The sequence below is a fragment of the Elephas maximus genome, chromosome 15 (assembly GCF_024166365.1).
Source record: "Elephas maximus indicus isolate mEleMax1 chromosome 15, mEleMax1 primary haplotype, whole genome shotgun sequence".
Lineage (NCBI taxonomy): Eukaryota > Metazoa > Chordata > Mammalia > Proboscidea > Elephantidae > Elephas > Elephas maximus.
The window spans coordinates 9,234,525-9,248,564 of NC_064833.1; the positions used below are offsets into that span (position 1 = coordinate 9,234,525).

A 14,040-nucleotide genomic window follows, 5' to 3' on the forward strand; every position below is an offset into this window, starting at 1 on the left:
TGGCAGGAATACCCTAGAGTTGTGGGAGCAGCCTGGGGTGGAGGGAGTAGCCTGGGCTGGAGGGTGCAGCCTGGAGGGGAAGGAGTAGCCTTGGGGTGGAGACAGCAGCCCCGGATGGATGGAGCACCCTGGAGTGGCAACAGCCTAGGATGGGAGGAGCAGCCTGGAATGGCAGGAGCAGCCCAAAGCTGAGCATAGAAGCTGCTCCTGGAGGGCTGAGTGCTCTGAGCCTGCACACTGAACACAGACAGTAGCTTCATAGCAGAATCCCGAAATGGCCTCCTAAAGCAGGGGTGGGTGCCTGAGGTGCTCCACCGCCTTTCCAGCACTCTAGAACAAGGGTGAGCACATCAAAAGCTGAAGGTTTTCATGCAGGATTCTCATTTCCCAAAAGCATCGCAGAGAGCTAATGTTTGTAAGGTCCACATGCCTTTATTGTCTTTTAATTAAACCTCTTTGTCTGAGCCCTGACGTGAGAAGGTTTCGGCTCCTCTGAGATGGGTGTGGACAGGACAAAGCTTGTCGGGTGAACTACCAGCCCTGGACAGGTGGAGGGAGGCGCTCTTGGAAGTCATGTGGGCAATGAGTGATGCCATAAGGAACTGCCAGTGATGAGAAACCAATGGAGAACTGGGGTGTTCTAGTAGAGGAAAAGGAGCCCTGGTGGTGCAATGGTTAAGCACTCGGCTGCTAACAGAAAGGTTGGCAATTCAGAGCCACCAGAGGCTCCATGGGAGAAAAGATCTGGCGATCTTTCCCCATAAAGATTGCAGCCTAGGGAACCCTATTGGGTAGTTCTACTCTGTTACCTGGGGTCACTGTAAGTCAGAATCAACTCGATGGCACCCAACAACAGCAAGTAGAGAAAACTCCAGGAAGACAATCAATACATACAGGACCAACTTCACTTCTGAGCAACAACCTTCAGGTAGTCATCTCCCTTCTGAGCCTCAGTTTCCTCATGTGTTAAAGGCAGCCATTGGACAAGTCCAGTGGTTTGCACACATTTTTTATCCAGAGACCACCTTACTGAAGTGAATCTTGTGCGATGAGCCCAATAGGTCCAGGAGATAAAAGTGAAGAAGCAGCAGCGAGGGGTCCAGAGCCCTGGCCACACATAGCACCATCTCCTCTAAGCCCCTCCACCCCAGAGACAGAAAGGTCTCTGAGGAGCCCACCTGGAAAACCATTGCACTAAATTGTTTCTAAGGCCATTCCAACTTTAACAGCCTGCAGTTTTCCCCTCGATATGCCAAACTCCAATAACCCAAATGCCAGACAGGTAACATACAAGGGTGACCTTGGCTCACTTTAGCTGTGACAAAACTGGGTTATTCTAACAAGGGAGCCCCAGAAAAGAAGGTGCGTGTCTCCAGCCTCAGTTTGTATACAGCTGAACTCTGGCAGATCTAGAAATACAGGGCCAATGTTAGCAGATCGGAGTTCCCCAATGAGGCCAGAAATCCTGATGGTTCCATGAAATATCCTCATTTTTATCCATTGGGAACTAATTGAAATTGTCGCAAAAAAACAGAAGGGCTGACTTTAGCCATATTCAGCCCACTGGCTGCTGGTGAGTGACCTTCACCCTAAGCCATTCTCTAAGTTGGCTCAGGAGGTGCCTTTCTCTTCATTTGATAACCAGTTTTGGGGTGGGGTAGGGGTGAGAGAGAAAATCACGTCAGAGTCTGTCCTAGGCCCCTAGGGCTGCCATAACAAAATAACACAAAGTGGGTGTCTTTAAGAACAGAAACTTACCTTCTCACAGTTCTGGAGGCTGGGTGTCTGAATTCAGGGTGTTGGCAGGGCCATGCTCTCTGTCTGTCCATTCTACGGGAAGACCCTTCCTGGCCTCTTCCAGCTTCTGGTTACCCCAGATGCTGGTTGGCTTTTAGATGTGTCTTCACATGTATCTGTCTTCCCCCTCCGTCTCTGCCCTTTTATAAGTCACCACTCAGAAAGGATTGGGGCCCACCGTACTCCTGTATGACATTGTTAATGGATCACATCTTCAGAGAAAGACCCTATCTCCAAACAAGGTCACGTTTACCTGTTCTGGGGGTAGGTCTTCAACATATCTCTTTGGGGGACACAATTCAATCCATAACAGAGGCAGACTCAAACGTGAGGACCAAAGACTCCTGAAGGGGGCGTGGTTTCTAGATACCCTCTGGACACGCCGAGCTTGTGACCAGCCCCTTCACCCTCACCGGGGCTGCCTTCCCAGCCTTCCCCCACTGTGGGTCCTGCAGAGCCCAGCACCTTGCCTGGTTCCCACTCTCCCTCCTTGCTTCAGAGGGAGACACCACAGAGAAAATGCCTGCAGAGGCCAGGGCCTGTTCCAGCTGTGCCCCGTGGCGGTACTGGCCAAGAAGAAGCCAGCACGGTTCTCCCTCATAAGATTTAGCAGCCTTAGCTGCTGACACTGATAAGTAGATAATATTTCTTAGAGTGGGACTTAGTTTATTTTTATACTCACGGTAATACATAAGAAATAGCGTATGTGCATTTAAAGCCCTAAGAGGCAGCTTTACATGGGGTTGGGATCAGACAGACCTGGGTTCAAATGCCGTTCCAGCTGGTGCTGACTAGCTGTATAATCCCGGAGATGTTTGTACCCTCTCTGAGCCCCAGGTTTCTGTTCTGCCAAAATGAACATGAGAGTTCCTTCTCTGAGCACTATTACGGGTATTAAATGTTATCATCTGTGTCTTGCACACAGGAAACATTAAAAATGAGTTCCCTCTCCTTTCTGGGAGCTGGAAACCTGGGTTTCAGTCCCAATTTTGCTATTATCTAGCTATGAAATCTGGGACTAGCCATTGCATCATAAATTCATGGAGACTCACTTATAGGCCAACAGCTCCCCTGCCCCTATTTATTCTTCAACTTTTTATTGAAAAGCTTTTAAATAGACCAAAAAAGTACACATATCATGACTGTGAACCTTGATCAGCTTTCAAAAGCTGAACACATTATGTACTCAGGACGCAGATAAGAAACTGCATCTCTGCAGCCCCCTCATGTTCCCTTCTAGTCACCCACTCCTCCCCCTACCCCAACTGCAAGGGGATAGCCACTACCCTGACTCCAACACCCTAGATAGTAGCTCTGCCTGTTTTTACACTTTTTATTACTGGAATCATGCGGTAACTACTCGGGTTTGGCTTCTTTCAAGCTTCCAACACTGTGAGATTCATCCATACTGTTGCAAGCAATTCTAGATTGTTCCTTCCCCTTGCCGTATAGCAGGGATTGGCAAACTACACTACAGCCTGATGGCCAAATTTGGCTTTCCATCTGTTTTTGTAAACAAAGGTTTGTCAACAGAAATACTGTATGATCCAGCAATCCCACTCCTAGGAATATACCCTAGAGAAATAAGAGCCATCACACAAATAGACATATGCACACCCATGTTCCTTGCAGCGTTGTTCGCAATAGCAAAAAGACAGAAACAACCTAAGTGCCCATCATCAGATAAACAGATAAACAAATTATGGTACATACACCCAATGGAGTACTACCCAACAATAAAGGACAATGACAAACCCGTGAAATATCTCACAACATGGTTGCATCTGGAGGGCATTATGTTGAATGAAATAAGTCAACACAAAAGAACAAATACTGTATGAGACCACTATTATAAAAACTTGAGACAAGGTTTACACACAGAAAGAAACAATCTTTGATGATTGTGAGGGACAGGAGCGGTAAAGAAAAGAGGGGAAATTATTAACTAGACTGTAGCTAAGTGTTAACTTTGGTGAAAGGAAAGACAGTGCACAATATAGGGGAAGTCAGCACAACTTGACCAAAGCAAAGCCATAGAAGCTTCCTAGACACATCCAAACACCCTGAGGGACTACATAACTGGGGCTGAGGGCTGGGGACCATGGCCATGGGGGTCATCTAAGTCAATGGGCATAACAAAGTTCATCATGAAAATATTCTACATCCAACTTCGGTAAGTAGCGTCTGGGGTTTAAAAGCTTGTGAATGGCCGTCTAAGATACATCTACTGGTCCCATTCCATCCAGAGCAAAGGACAAAGAAGAAATCAAAGACACCTGGAGAAACCCAGAGAGTATGCCCCGGATATCCTTTTAACTCAGTACTGAAGTTACTCTTGAGGTTCACCCTTCAGTCAAAGATTGGATACACTTATAAAACAAACAATAATACATGTAGTTCAACCATGTATATGAGACTAAATTGGCACACCAGCAAAGGGGCAAGGATGAGAAGGCAGGAGGGGACAGGAATGCTGGACGAATGGAAATGGGGAACCCAAGGTCGAGAAGGGGGGAGTGTTGACACATCGCAGGGTTGGCGACCAATGTCACAAAACAATATGTGTAATAATTTTTTAACGAGAAACTAATTTGCTCTGTAAACCTTCACCTAAAAGCACAATAAAAAAGAAAATCAGAGACATAAGGGATATATTAATCAAAAGGATTAATGGACCAGAGTCCCATCAGCCTGGTCCCAGAAGAACTAGATGGTGCCCAGGTACCACCAGCAACTGCTCTGACTGGGATCACAATAGAGGGTCCTGGACAGAGCAGGAGAAAAATGTAGAACTAAATTCAAATTAAAAAAATAAAAATAAAAAGACCAGATTTACTGGTCTGACAGAGACTGGAAGAACCCCTGAGGCTATGGCCCCCAGACAACCTTTTAACTCAGAATTGAAGCCATTCCCAAAGTTCATCCTTCAGCCAAAGATTAGACAGGTTTATAAAACAATACCACATGTGAGGAACATGCTTCATAGTTCAGTCATGTATACGAGACTAAAACGGCAACACCTGCCCAAAAGCAATGATGAAAAGGCAGGAAGGGACAGGAAAAACAGACAGATGGAACTGGGGACCTGGGGTGTGAAAGGGGAAAGTGTTAACACATAGCGGGGATAGCAACCAATGTCACAAAACAATTTGTGTAAAAATTGTTGAACGAGAAACTAAGTTGCTCTGTATGTTTCATCTAAGGCACACACACACACACACAAAGTGGCTTTGAAGTGGGGGGAAAAAAAAAGAAATCATCTATTTGAGACCAAATAGTCAACTTTTACTCGAAAGCAAAGATGAGAAGGTACGGGGAGAGGGGAAACAGGGAAGCTAGGTTACTGAAAATGGAACAACTAGGGCAGAAATAATGAGAATGTTGACACATTGTGAAAAATATAACCAATGTCAATGAACAATTTGTATAGAAATTGTTTAATGGGAACCCAATGTGCTATGCAAACTTTTGACAAAAACAGAATAAAATATTATTTAAAAAAATAAATAAAGGTTTATTTTCCAAACACAACCATGCCTATTCATTTCTGTATGGTCTCTGGCTGCTTTCATGCTACAGTGACAGAACTAAGCAGGTGCAATGGAAACCATAACGTTTTCATTGGCTAATTTTTGGAGGGAGATAGCCAGGCCTTTTTTCCTAGTGTGTCTTAGTCTTGAAGTTCTGAATTCAAAAAGAAGACAGAAGAAGAGATGATGGTGAAAAATACTGAATATCCTGTGGGTTACCTGAAGAATGAACAAATCAGTCTTAGAAGAAATACAACCAGAATGCTTCTTAGAAGCAAGGATGGCAAGACTTTGACGTGCTTACTTTGGACACTCATCAAGAAAGACCAGTCACTAAAAAAGGACATCATGGTTGGTAAAGTGGAGGGTCAGCGAAAATGAGGGAAACACTCAATGAGATGGATTGACACAATAGCCAAAAAAATGCATTCAAACATACCAGTGGTCATGAAGATGGTGCAGGACTGGGCAATGGTTTGTTCTGTTATACATAAGGTTGCTATGAGTTGGATCAGACTCGATGGCAACTAACAACAACCGTAATAATGGAGACTATGTGGTCTGCAAAGCAAAAATACTATCTGGGCCTTTTCAAGTTTTCTGGCTCCTGTGTAATATCCTATTGTGTGAATACACTAAAATGTATTTATGCATTCTACTGTTGATGAGCTGTTGGGTAGTTTCCAATTTGGGGATTGTGAGTAATTCAGCATGAACATTCTCACATATGTCTTTTGGTAAAAGATACAGATCCATTTCTGTTGACTGCATTCCTAGGACTGGAATTATTAGATCATAGGTTATATGTAAGTTTAACCTTATTAAAAACTGCCAAATGGTTTTCCAAAGTGGTTGTACCATTAGCCTTTCCACACGCAGTGCCTGAGAGTTCCAGTTGCTCCATATTCTATCAACATTTGGTATTTTCTGTCTTTCTCATTCTAGCCGTTTCCTCTGCCTCCATTTTGATGCCTTTCTTCCCTAAGCTATTGCTCAATTTGTGCTTGGCCATTTCCAGTGATGGAGCACTCACTCCCTGCCTCTAGGGGGCGACTGTTTCCTCTTTGGACAGTTCCGGTCCCTTAGGAAGCTCTTCTTCATATACTAACACTTCAGATACTTAAAAATTAAGTCTCATTTCCCCCACTTAATGCTGTCTTTTCCAGAACGAGACAAAACATTCCAACTTCTTTAAAGTTGCTTAAGGTAAGTGGGGAGCCCTGGTGGTGCAGTGATTATGAGCTTAGCTGCTAACCAAAAGGTCAGCTGTTTGAATCCACCAGCCACTCCTTGAAAACCCTATGGGGCAGTTCTACCCTGTCGTATAGGGTAGCTATGAGTCGGAATCAACTTGATGGCTACGAGTTTGGTTTTCTTTAAGACAAGTGGATTTATGTGCCCTCATGATCCTGGTCACCTGATGAACATGTTTAGCTTCTCGAGCCTTCAGTTTCCCCATCTTGTAAAACAAGGGGTTTTGATTAAAAAGATCTTTGAAATCATTTGAGGACTAAGGTGTGCCTGACCCAAGCCATGGTATTTTCAATTGTCTCATACACATGTGAAAATTGGACAGTGAATTGAGGAAGACCAAAGAAGAATAATGCCTTTGCGTTGTGATGTTGGCGAAGAATACTGAATATACTGTGGACTGCCAGAAGAACGAACAAATCTGTCTGGCAAGAAGTACAACCAGAATGCTCCTTAGATGCAAGAGTGGCAAGACTCCATCTCACATACTTTGGACGTGTTATCAGGAGATACCAGTCCCTGAAGAAGGAGATCATGCTTGGTAAAGTAGAGGGTCAGTGAAAAAGAGGAACGGCCTCAATGAGATGGATTGACACAGTGGCTGCAACGAAGGGCTCAAGCATAGCAATGATTGCGAGGATGGCGCAGGACCGGGCGGTGTTTTGTTCCGCTGTACGTAGGGTCGCTGTGAGACAGAACCGACTCTGTGGCACCTAACTAGAACAACAAAGTCATTCTAACTCCAATACTCTGTGTTAAATGTTATCATGGAAACTCTTGCAGAGTCCACATGCATCTCTAAATGTGGGGCCCTGATGGTCTTGCTTAACCTCTCCCAGACATGTGCTGTCAGGGGAGAATGGAGATATTTATTCTTTTATTTTCTCCTTCTCACAGTGGATGTTTCCTGAGTGCCGAGAATGTTCCAAGTGCTGTAGTAGCTGCTAAGGACAATCAGATGGTGTAGGTCTCTCTTGCTACAAACACAGCTAGGGCAGGAAGAGGGTGGGTCGCAGATCGTGTGCCTAGCGTACCCTGTGGGCTCCACGGGAGGTTGTAACTATGCCAAATGCATTTTAAAAGGCAAGAGTCATGGGAAATGTTGACACTGATGACCATCAGTGGAGGCTGGAGGGTAACAAGCTAACTGGGAGAAAGGAGCTCTGATGTTTTGCTGTGCCTGTGCCTTGTCACTGGGGCGCTGGGCCTGGGGCATCATTCCCTCTGGAGATGCAGAGGGTGCACCTTGCATGTGCAGCACTCTCGAGGTTTACTTCTTTGTAGCAACTCATTTCTCCACCAGACTTCTTTTCCCTCTTTCTTCCTGAAACAAGTGTCAGCAGCATGTAAGGACCAAAGGACAGGCCTGCGAACCCAGATGGCAGGCACCTCTGATACTTGGATTTTGCAGGAGACCAGCCTACTTTAACTGACACAAACACTGTCAAAATGTAAAGGCTGTTGTTGTTAGGTGCCGCCAAGTCGGTTCCGACTCATAGCAACCCTATGCACAACAGAACTAAACACTGCCCAGTCCTGCGCCATCCTTACAAGTGTTGTTATGCTTGAGCCCATTGTTGCAGCCACTGTGTCAATCCACCTCGTTGAGAGTCTTCCTCTTTTCCACTGACCCTGTAGTCTGCCAAGCATGATATCCTTCTCCAGAGACTGATCCCTTCTGACAATATGTCCAAAGTAGGTAAGACGCAGTCTCGCCATCCTTGCCTTTAAGGAGTATTCTGGCCACACTTCTTCCAAGACAGACCTGTTTGTTCTTTTGGCAGTCCATGGTATATTCAATATTCTTCGCCAACACCACAATTCAAAGACGTCAACTCTTCTTTGGTATTCCTTATTCATTGTCCAACTTTCACATGCATAGGATGTGATGGAAAATAGCATGGCTTGGGTCAGGAGCACCTTAGTCTTCAGGGTGACATCTTTGCTCTTCAACACTTCGAAGAGGTCCTTTGCAGCAGATTTGCCCAATGCAATGCGTGCTTTGATTTCTTGACTGCTGCTTCCATGGCTGTTGATTGTGGATCCAAGTAAAATGAAATCCTTGACAACTTCAATCTTTTCTCCATTTATCATGATAAAGGCAGGGTGGAGAAAATGAAAATACTAATTAGGCTTGTGAGAAGTCAGATTCCATAGAGTCTAATGGGAACATGGCTTTGCACGTTTTAAAAGACAGTACTACCTATCATGTATTAATTTAAGCCTCACAACAGGTGTGTGAAGTAGGTGTTATCATCCTTGTTTTACAAATGGGAAAACTGAGACAAGTTTTAGAACTTGCCCAGGGTATCAGCTTGTAAACATGGAGTCAGGATCACAGTGGAGTCAGGATTACAAATTCAGGCAGTCTAGCTGCAGAGAAAGGATCCCTGGTGGTACACTAGTTAAGTGCTTGGCTGCTAACCAAAAGATTGGTGGTTTGAACCTACCAGCTGCTTCTCAGGAGAAAGATGTGGCAGTCTGCTTCCGTAAAGATTTATAGCCTTGGAAACCGTATGGGGCAGCTCTGCTCTGTCCTGTAGGGTTGCTATAATTGGAATCCACTTGATGGCACACAACAGCTTCAGAGTATTTGTTCCTGAGCGGTGTACAGCTAAGTGCTTGACTACTAGTCAAAAGGTTGGTGGCTCAAACATACCCAGAGTCTCCTCAGAGGACAGACCTGGTGATCTACTTCTGAAAACCATATGGAGCAGTTCTACTCCACACGCTGGGGTCACCATGAGCTGGAATTGACTTGGCAGCAACTAACAACAACAGCTTGATAGATATTGCTTAAATCACAACACCACTGCATATTTGGAAGGAAACCTTCCTTTGCAGGCCAGGCTCTGGGGCCTGGCAGTTTGGCCACTTAAGGTGTTGGAATGGTGAGCTGGTTGAAATCCCACAGAGGAGCTACCTAATCCAACTGTTATGGGTTTAATTATGCCCCTCTCTGCCCCCCACCCCCGTGAAAAAAAAAGTTATGTTGATGTCCTGCTAACCAAAAGGTGGGCAGTTTGAATCTACCAGGCACTCCTTGGAAACTCTATGGGGCAATTCTACTCTGTCCTATAGGGTTGCCATGAGTCCAAATTGACTCAATGGCAGTGGATTTTTATGGGTTGAAGTCCTAACCCCTGTACCTGTAAATGTGACCCTGTTTGGAAATAGGAATTTTTTTTTGTTGTTATGCTAGTGAGATTATACCAGAATAAAGTGCTTCCCTAAACCTAATCCCTTTGGAGTGGTGTGTTGTAAAAAGACAGAACAGACACAGAGGCACACATACGGGGAGAAAACAGATGCCAGGAATGACAAGGAACTCCCAGGCCCTCTGCCAAGCCTTCCCCCTTGTTTACTCAGCCAAGCATGTAGTGGGTCAGCTGTTTAGAAGACATGTACTTGGGGCACACCCTACAAGTGCTATGCTGTGAGTATGTGATGGTATGTGGGGTAGATTGCATTAGTGGCCGACTCTTCACCCTTAGGTATGCCCTTTGCCCTGTGACTTTTTATCTTCTCCTGTCAAGAAGCAGATTACATTTCCCTGCCCCTCGAGTCTGAATTTGGCCACGTGACTTGCTTTGGCCAATCGGATGTTAGGAGAGACTTGGAAAAAACACTTGACATTTCTACTTGCCCTTTTGTGCTTCTGCGGTCAACAAGAGAAGGACATGCTGAGGCTCACCTGCTGTCCCTGAAGAAGATGAAAGCTACGTGAAGCAGGGCTGCTCCTGCTAAGGTGCCCCAGCCAAATCCAGGCTGGAGTGGAATCCCCATCCAACCTGCACTGGCATGAGCAAGCCCAGCTGCCACCAGCTGAGCCCAACCTAGACCAGCAGGCACCCAGCTGGCCCGCAGGCATGGGAACTACAATAGTAAATGATGGTGGTTTTAAAGCCACCAAACGTTGGGCCGTTTGCATGGAGCAAAGGCTAACTGAAGCATACAGATCAGGCTGTCCATTAGCACCTATTTTTTTCAGCGTGCCATAAACACACATCTAGTTAAATAAAGTTACTATCTTGACCATTTCCTTGGATAAAATTAAGTTGTCCAGCCATCAGCTTATGAGCTGATCCACACAAATCCTTCACTCAAACTGTTAAATGCATCTTCCATTTTCATGTAAACAAGCTTTGAAACATTTTTCCTTTTTCTTGTTTTTCATATGCCCCACGTTCCTGTTAAGCCCATGTCCTGAATTTGCTGTGGTGGAAAGATTGTGTGAGGTCAGCTCAGCAGCCCATTAGCGCTGGAGTCTGTTTATGAATAACAGGTCATCAGTCTATAACTGCGTCAGTCGAGGGAGGGCTATTGATTTGGATAGCTGTGCTTTCTCCTCGTATAATACAGTCCCTCTAAGAAGAATTTTTAAGGGCTGTTTTAAACTTTTAAATATGATATTCGTATATAGTGTGTTTCTGTAATTTTGAAATCAAAAACAAAAAATCATACATTTTATTTCACTTCCTATTAAAAATAAAATCCAGAACAAGTAGCTGGAAAAATTGTTTAAAAAAAAATCATCACCAATTCAATAAAAAAGGAGAGAGGTATATGGCATATAATTTACTTCAAAATATTTCAGCATAGATGCTGTGATGTGTGTGCACGCAGGTTGATTTTAAAAACAGACCCTCAATTTTTCACATCCGAAAGCCATGCCAGGAATGTGAACTTCCGAAGTGCTGCTGTAAGCTGTCTAAATCTGTTATTGGCTTATTGGCGAAGTTTTCACTGGTAGAAGGATGATTCAGGATCTTGGCTTGGGTAGGTGTCTTGTGCAGGCATACCCTCCTGGCGTGGATAGGGTGGAGGAGCCTGATGAGCCCAGTGCAAAGTAGGGGACATTTGGTCTGGGTTTTGAAGGACGTAAAGGAGTCCAACAGGTGGAGAAATGTAGGAAAAATTGTCTAGACACGTGCAAAGTCTCAGGGTTGTATAACGGCCTGGCATCTTTGTGGAACGGTGGGTTGTTAGGCGAACTGTAACGTGTCTGGTATGAGGGGAAGCAGGTACGTATATTATAAACAACCCTCTGGGACAGAGCATTCATTTCCTCCACTGTGTCTGCCTCTTCCAGCAGCCTGTGAGCTCCTTGGTTTGAGGCTGAAAAGGTACCTGTGAGAATTTATTAAAACAGTAAGCCTCCTTCCTCTCATTCCAGCATCAGTGACCGAGGCTGGGTGCCCAAACTTGAGTTTATTGCAAGAAGAAAAGCAGCTGACCGTTGGAAACTGGGCTGTGGCAGCCAGCCGAATGCTCACCGGCTGGGCAGGGGAACCTCTGGGATCCATGGAATGCCCTGGGGCTGAGCAGAGGCCAGCAGAGGGAGTGGAACGTGGTGCCTGGTGGCACAGATCTGGGCCAGGCGGCAAGGAGTGTAACATTTCATAGGCGTCTTCTCCACCTGCTGCTCTACGCGAGGCTTCTGGCCAGACACCAGCACCAGGCCGCCTTCCCCCGGCCCCCCGCCCCCCACCCGCCTCCGCTTGCGTTTCTTTCCCATTCCACGGGGACTCAGGTAAAGATGCTCTCCTCTCTGTACGCTGTTATTGTTGTTGGTAGCTGCCGTTGAGTCGTTGAGTCAGTGCCTGACTCTCGACGGCCCCCGGACACAACAGAACGAAAACGTTGCCTGGTCTTGTGCCATCCCTGTGATTAGCTGGGAACTGGATTGTTGTGGTCCATAGAGTTTCACTGGCTGATTTTCGGAAATAGATGGCCAGGTCTTTCTTCCTAGTCCAGGTTAGTCTGGAGGCTCCCCTGAATCCTGCCCCGCGTCACAGCAGCAAGCAAGCCTCCACTGACTGATGTGTGCTGACCGCACATGAGGCGCATTGGCCGTGAATCAAGGACCCATTTTTTTTTAGGATCTGGCAGGAAGTGATAGAGGGGTCACGCAGAAAAGCTTTGTTTCTGGCCCCGCGGCTACTGTTGATGGTCTGTGTGGCTGTGGGAAAGTCTCCCATCTTTACAGCGAAGCTTCTTCCCCTGCACGTCCCCCCCTACAGGACGGTGATGGATGCTGTGAGATGATGAACACTAAAGGGCTTGGAACACTCCAGAAGACAGGGCCCATGCCATCGTTACAATTTGTTTTATTTGATTTCATTTCACCCACTTTGGCAGCAGCAAGAAGATTCACCCCTGTTGCAGCTCTGCCTGGTGAGCATGTTTTCTGGGCCCCACATCGACAGACGTGGCCTGAGAGTCATGTAGGTGAACTAAGAGCCAAAGCAAAAATACCTGTTGCTGCCGAGTGCATTCTGACTCATAGTGACCCTCTAGGATAGAGTAGAGCTGCCCCACAGAATTTCCAAGGAGTGCCTGGTGGATTCGAACTGCTGCCCTCTTAGTTGGCAGCTGTGGCACTTAACCACTATGCCACCAGGGTTTCTGAACCAAGAGCAGGATGGGATATTTGGAACTGCGACTCTTCTGGACAACCCCTTCTTCCTTACACCACCAGTATGTATTGTATGACTCCTGAGGTCAGGCCCTCCTTGGATTATTCTCGGCCCTGATTGCCCCTGCTCCATCCTCGCCGTCTCCTCTGATCCAAATTCTAACCACCCCTCCTCAGCCAAGTGTCTTCTTTCTTTTTCAATAAATCTTTGGTTGAAAGCCAGCTTAGAGTCCTTCTGAACCTCTATTGTCTAATTTCCCCTTAGCTTCTGGGGAAGCAAGCTGAAGGCGGTATCCTACCCCAATGGACACGAGGCTCTGAAAAATCCTCTCTGAAACTGAGGTTCTAGCTTCTCCCAAGACAAAGTCGGGTGATGCAGTGTCAGTTATCTATGGCCACCTCACAAACACCCCACACTTAAAGGCTTAAATCAACGATGGTTTATCCTTCCTCAACTCTGTGAGTTGACTGGGCTCAGCTGGATAGTTCTTCTATATCACATGGACTTGTTGAGGTCACTCATGTGGCTGCATTGGCAGGCATGCAGCTGGGTCTTGCATGTCGGGAGGGGGCTAGATATCTTCATCTGGTAATCTCCCCTGAGCTTCCTTACAGCATGGTGGCTGGTTTCCAAAAGGGAGCTGTCCAAGAGGACAAGACTCAGTGTGCAAGAGCTTACTGAGCTTCTGTTTATGTTGTGCTTGCTTGCGTTCCATTGGCCAAAGCAAGTCACATGGACAATCCCAAGGTCAACTTGGGAGGGGACTATGCTAGGACGTGATTTAAAGGGGGGCCCTGGTGGTACAGTGGTTAAGAGCTCAGCTGCCAGCCAAGAGGTCAGCAGTTCAAATCCAAAAGATGCTACTTGGAAACCTTACAGGGCAGTTTTACTCCATCCTGTAGGGTCGCTATGAGTTGGAATTGACAGCAATGAGGTTTTTTTTTTTGGTTGCATGTCTGTAGGGTCTGGTTGGCCATGGTTAGTTCTGCTGTTTCTTTCACTTATTGCTGGGGTCCGTGGTCACCCCTGCACTGTTTTATTTC

At 46.0% G+C, this 14,040-nt stretch overlaps 1 protein-coding gene across 21 annotated transcripts in view; it reads left to right on the forward strand.

Moving 5' to 3' along the window:
• Positions 1-14,040, forward strand: part of ZFAT (zinc finger and AT-hook domain containing) — a 336,678-nt gene that overhangs the window by 93,234 nt on the left and 229,404 nt on the right. For 19 of the 21 annotated variants that reach the window (XM_049854202.1, XM_049854213.1, XM_049854217.1 and 16 more), the window contains one exon: positions 11,755-12,755. The exons of 1 other annotated variant lie outside the window; for it this stretch is intronic. The gene's annotated coding sequence lies outside the window, so the exon portion shown is untranslated. The remainder of the gene's footprint in view (positions 1-11,754; positions 12,756-14,040) is intronic. One more of the 21 variants, XM_049854197.1, reaches the window with a different exon arrangement.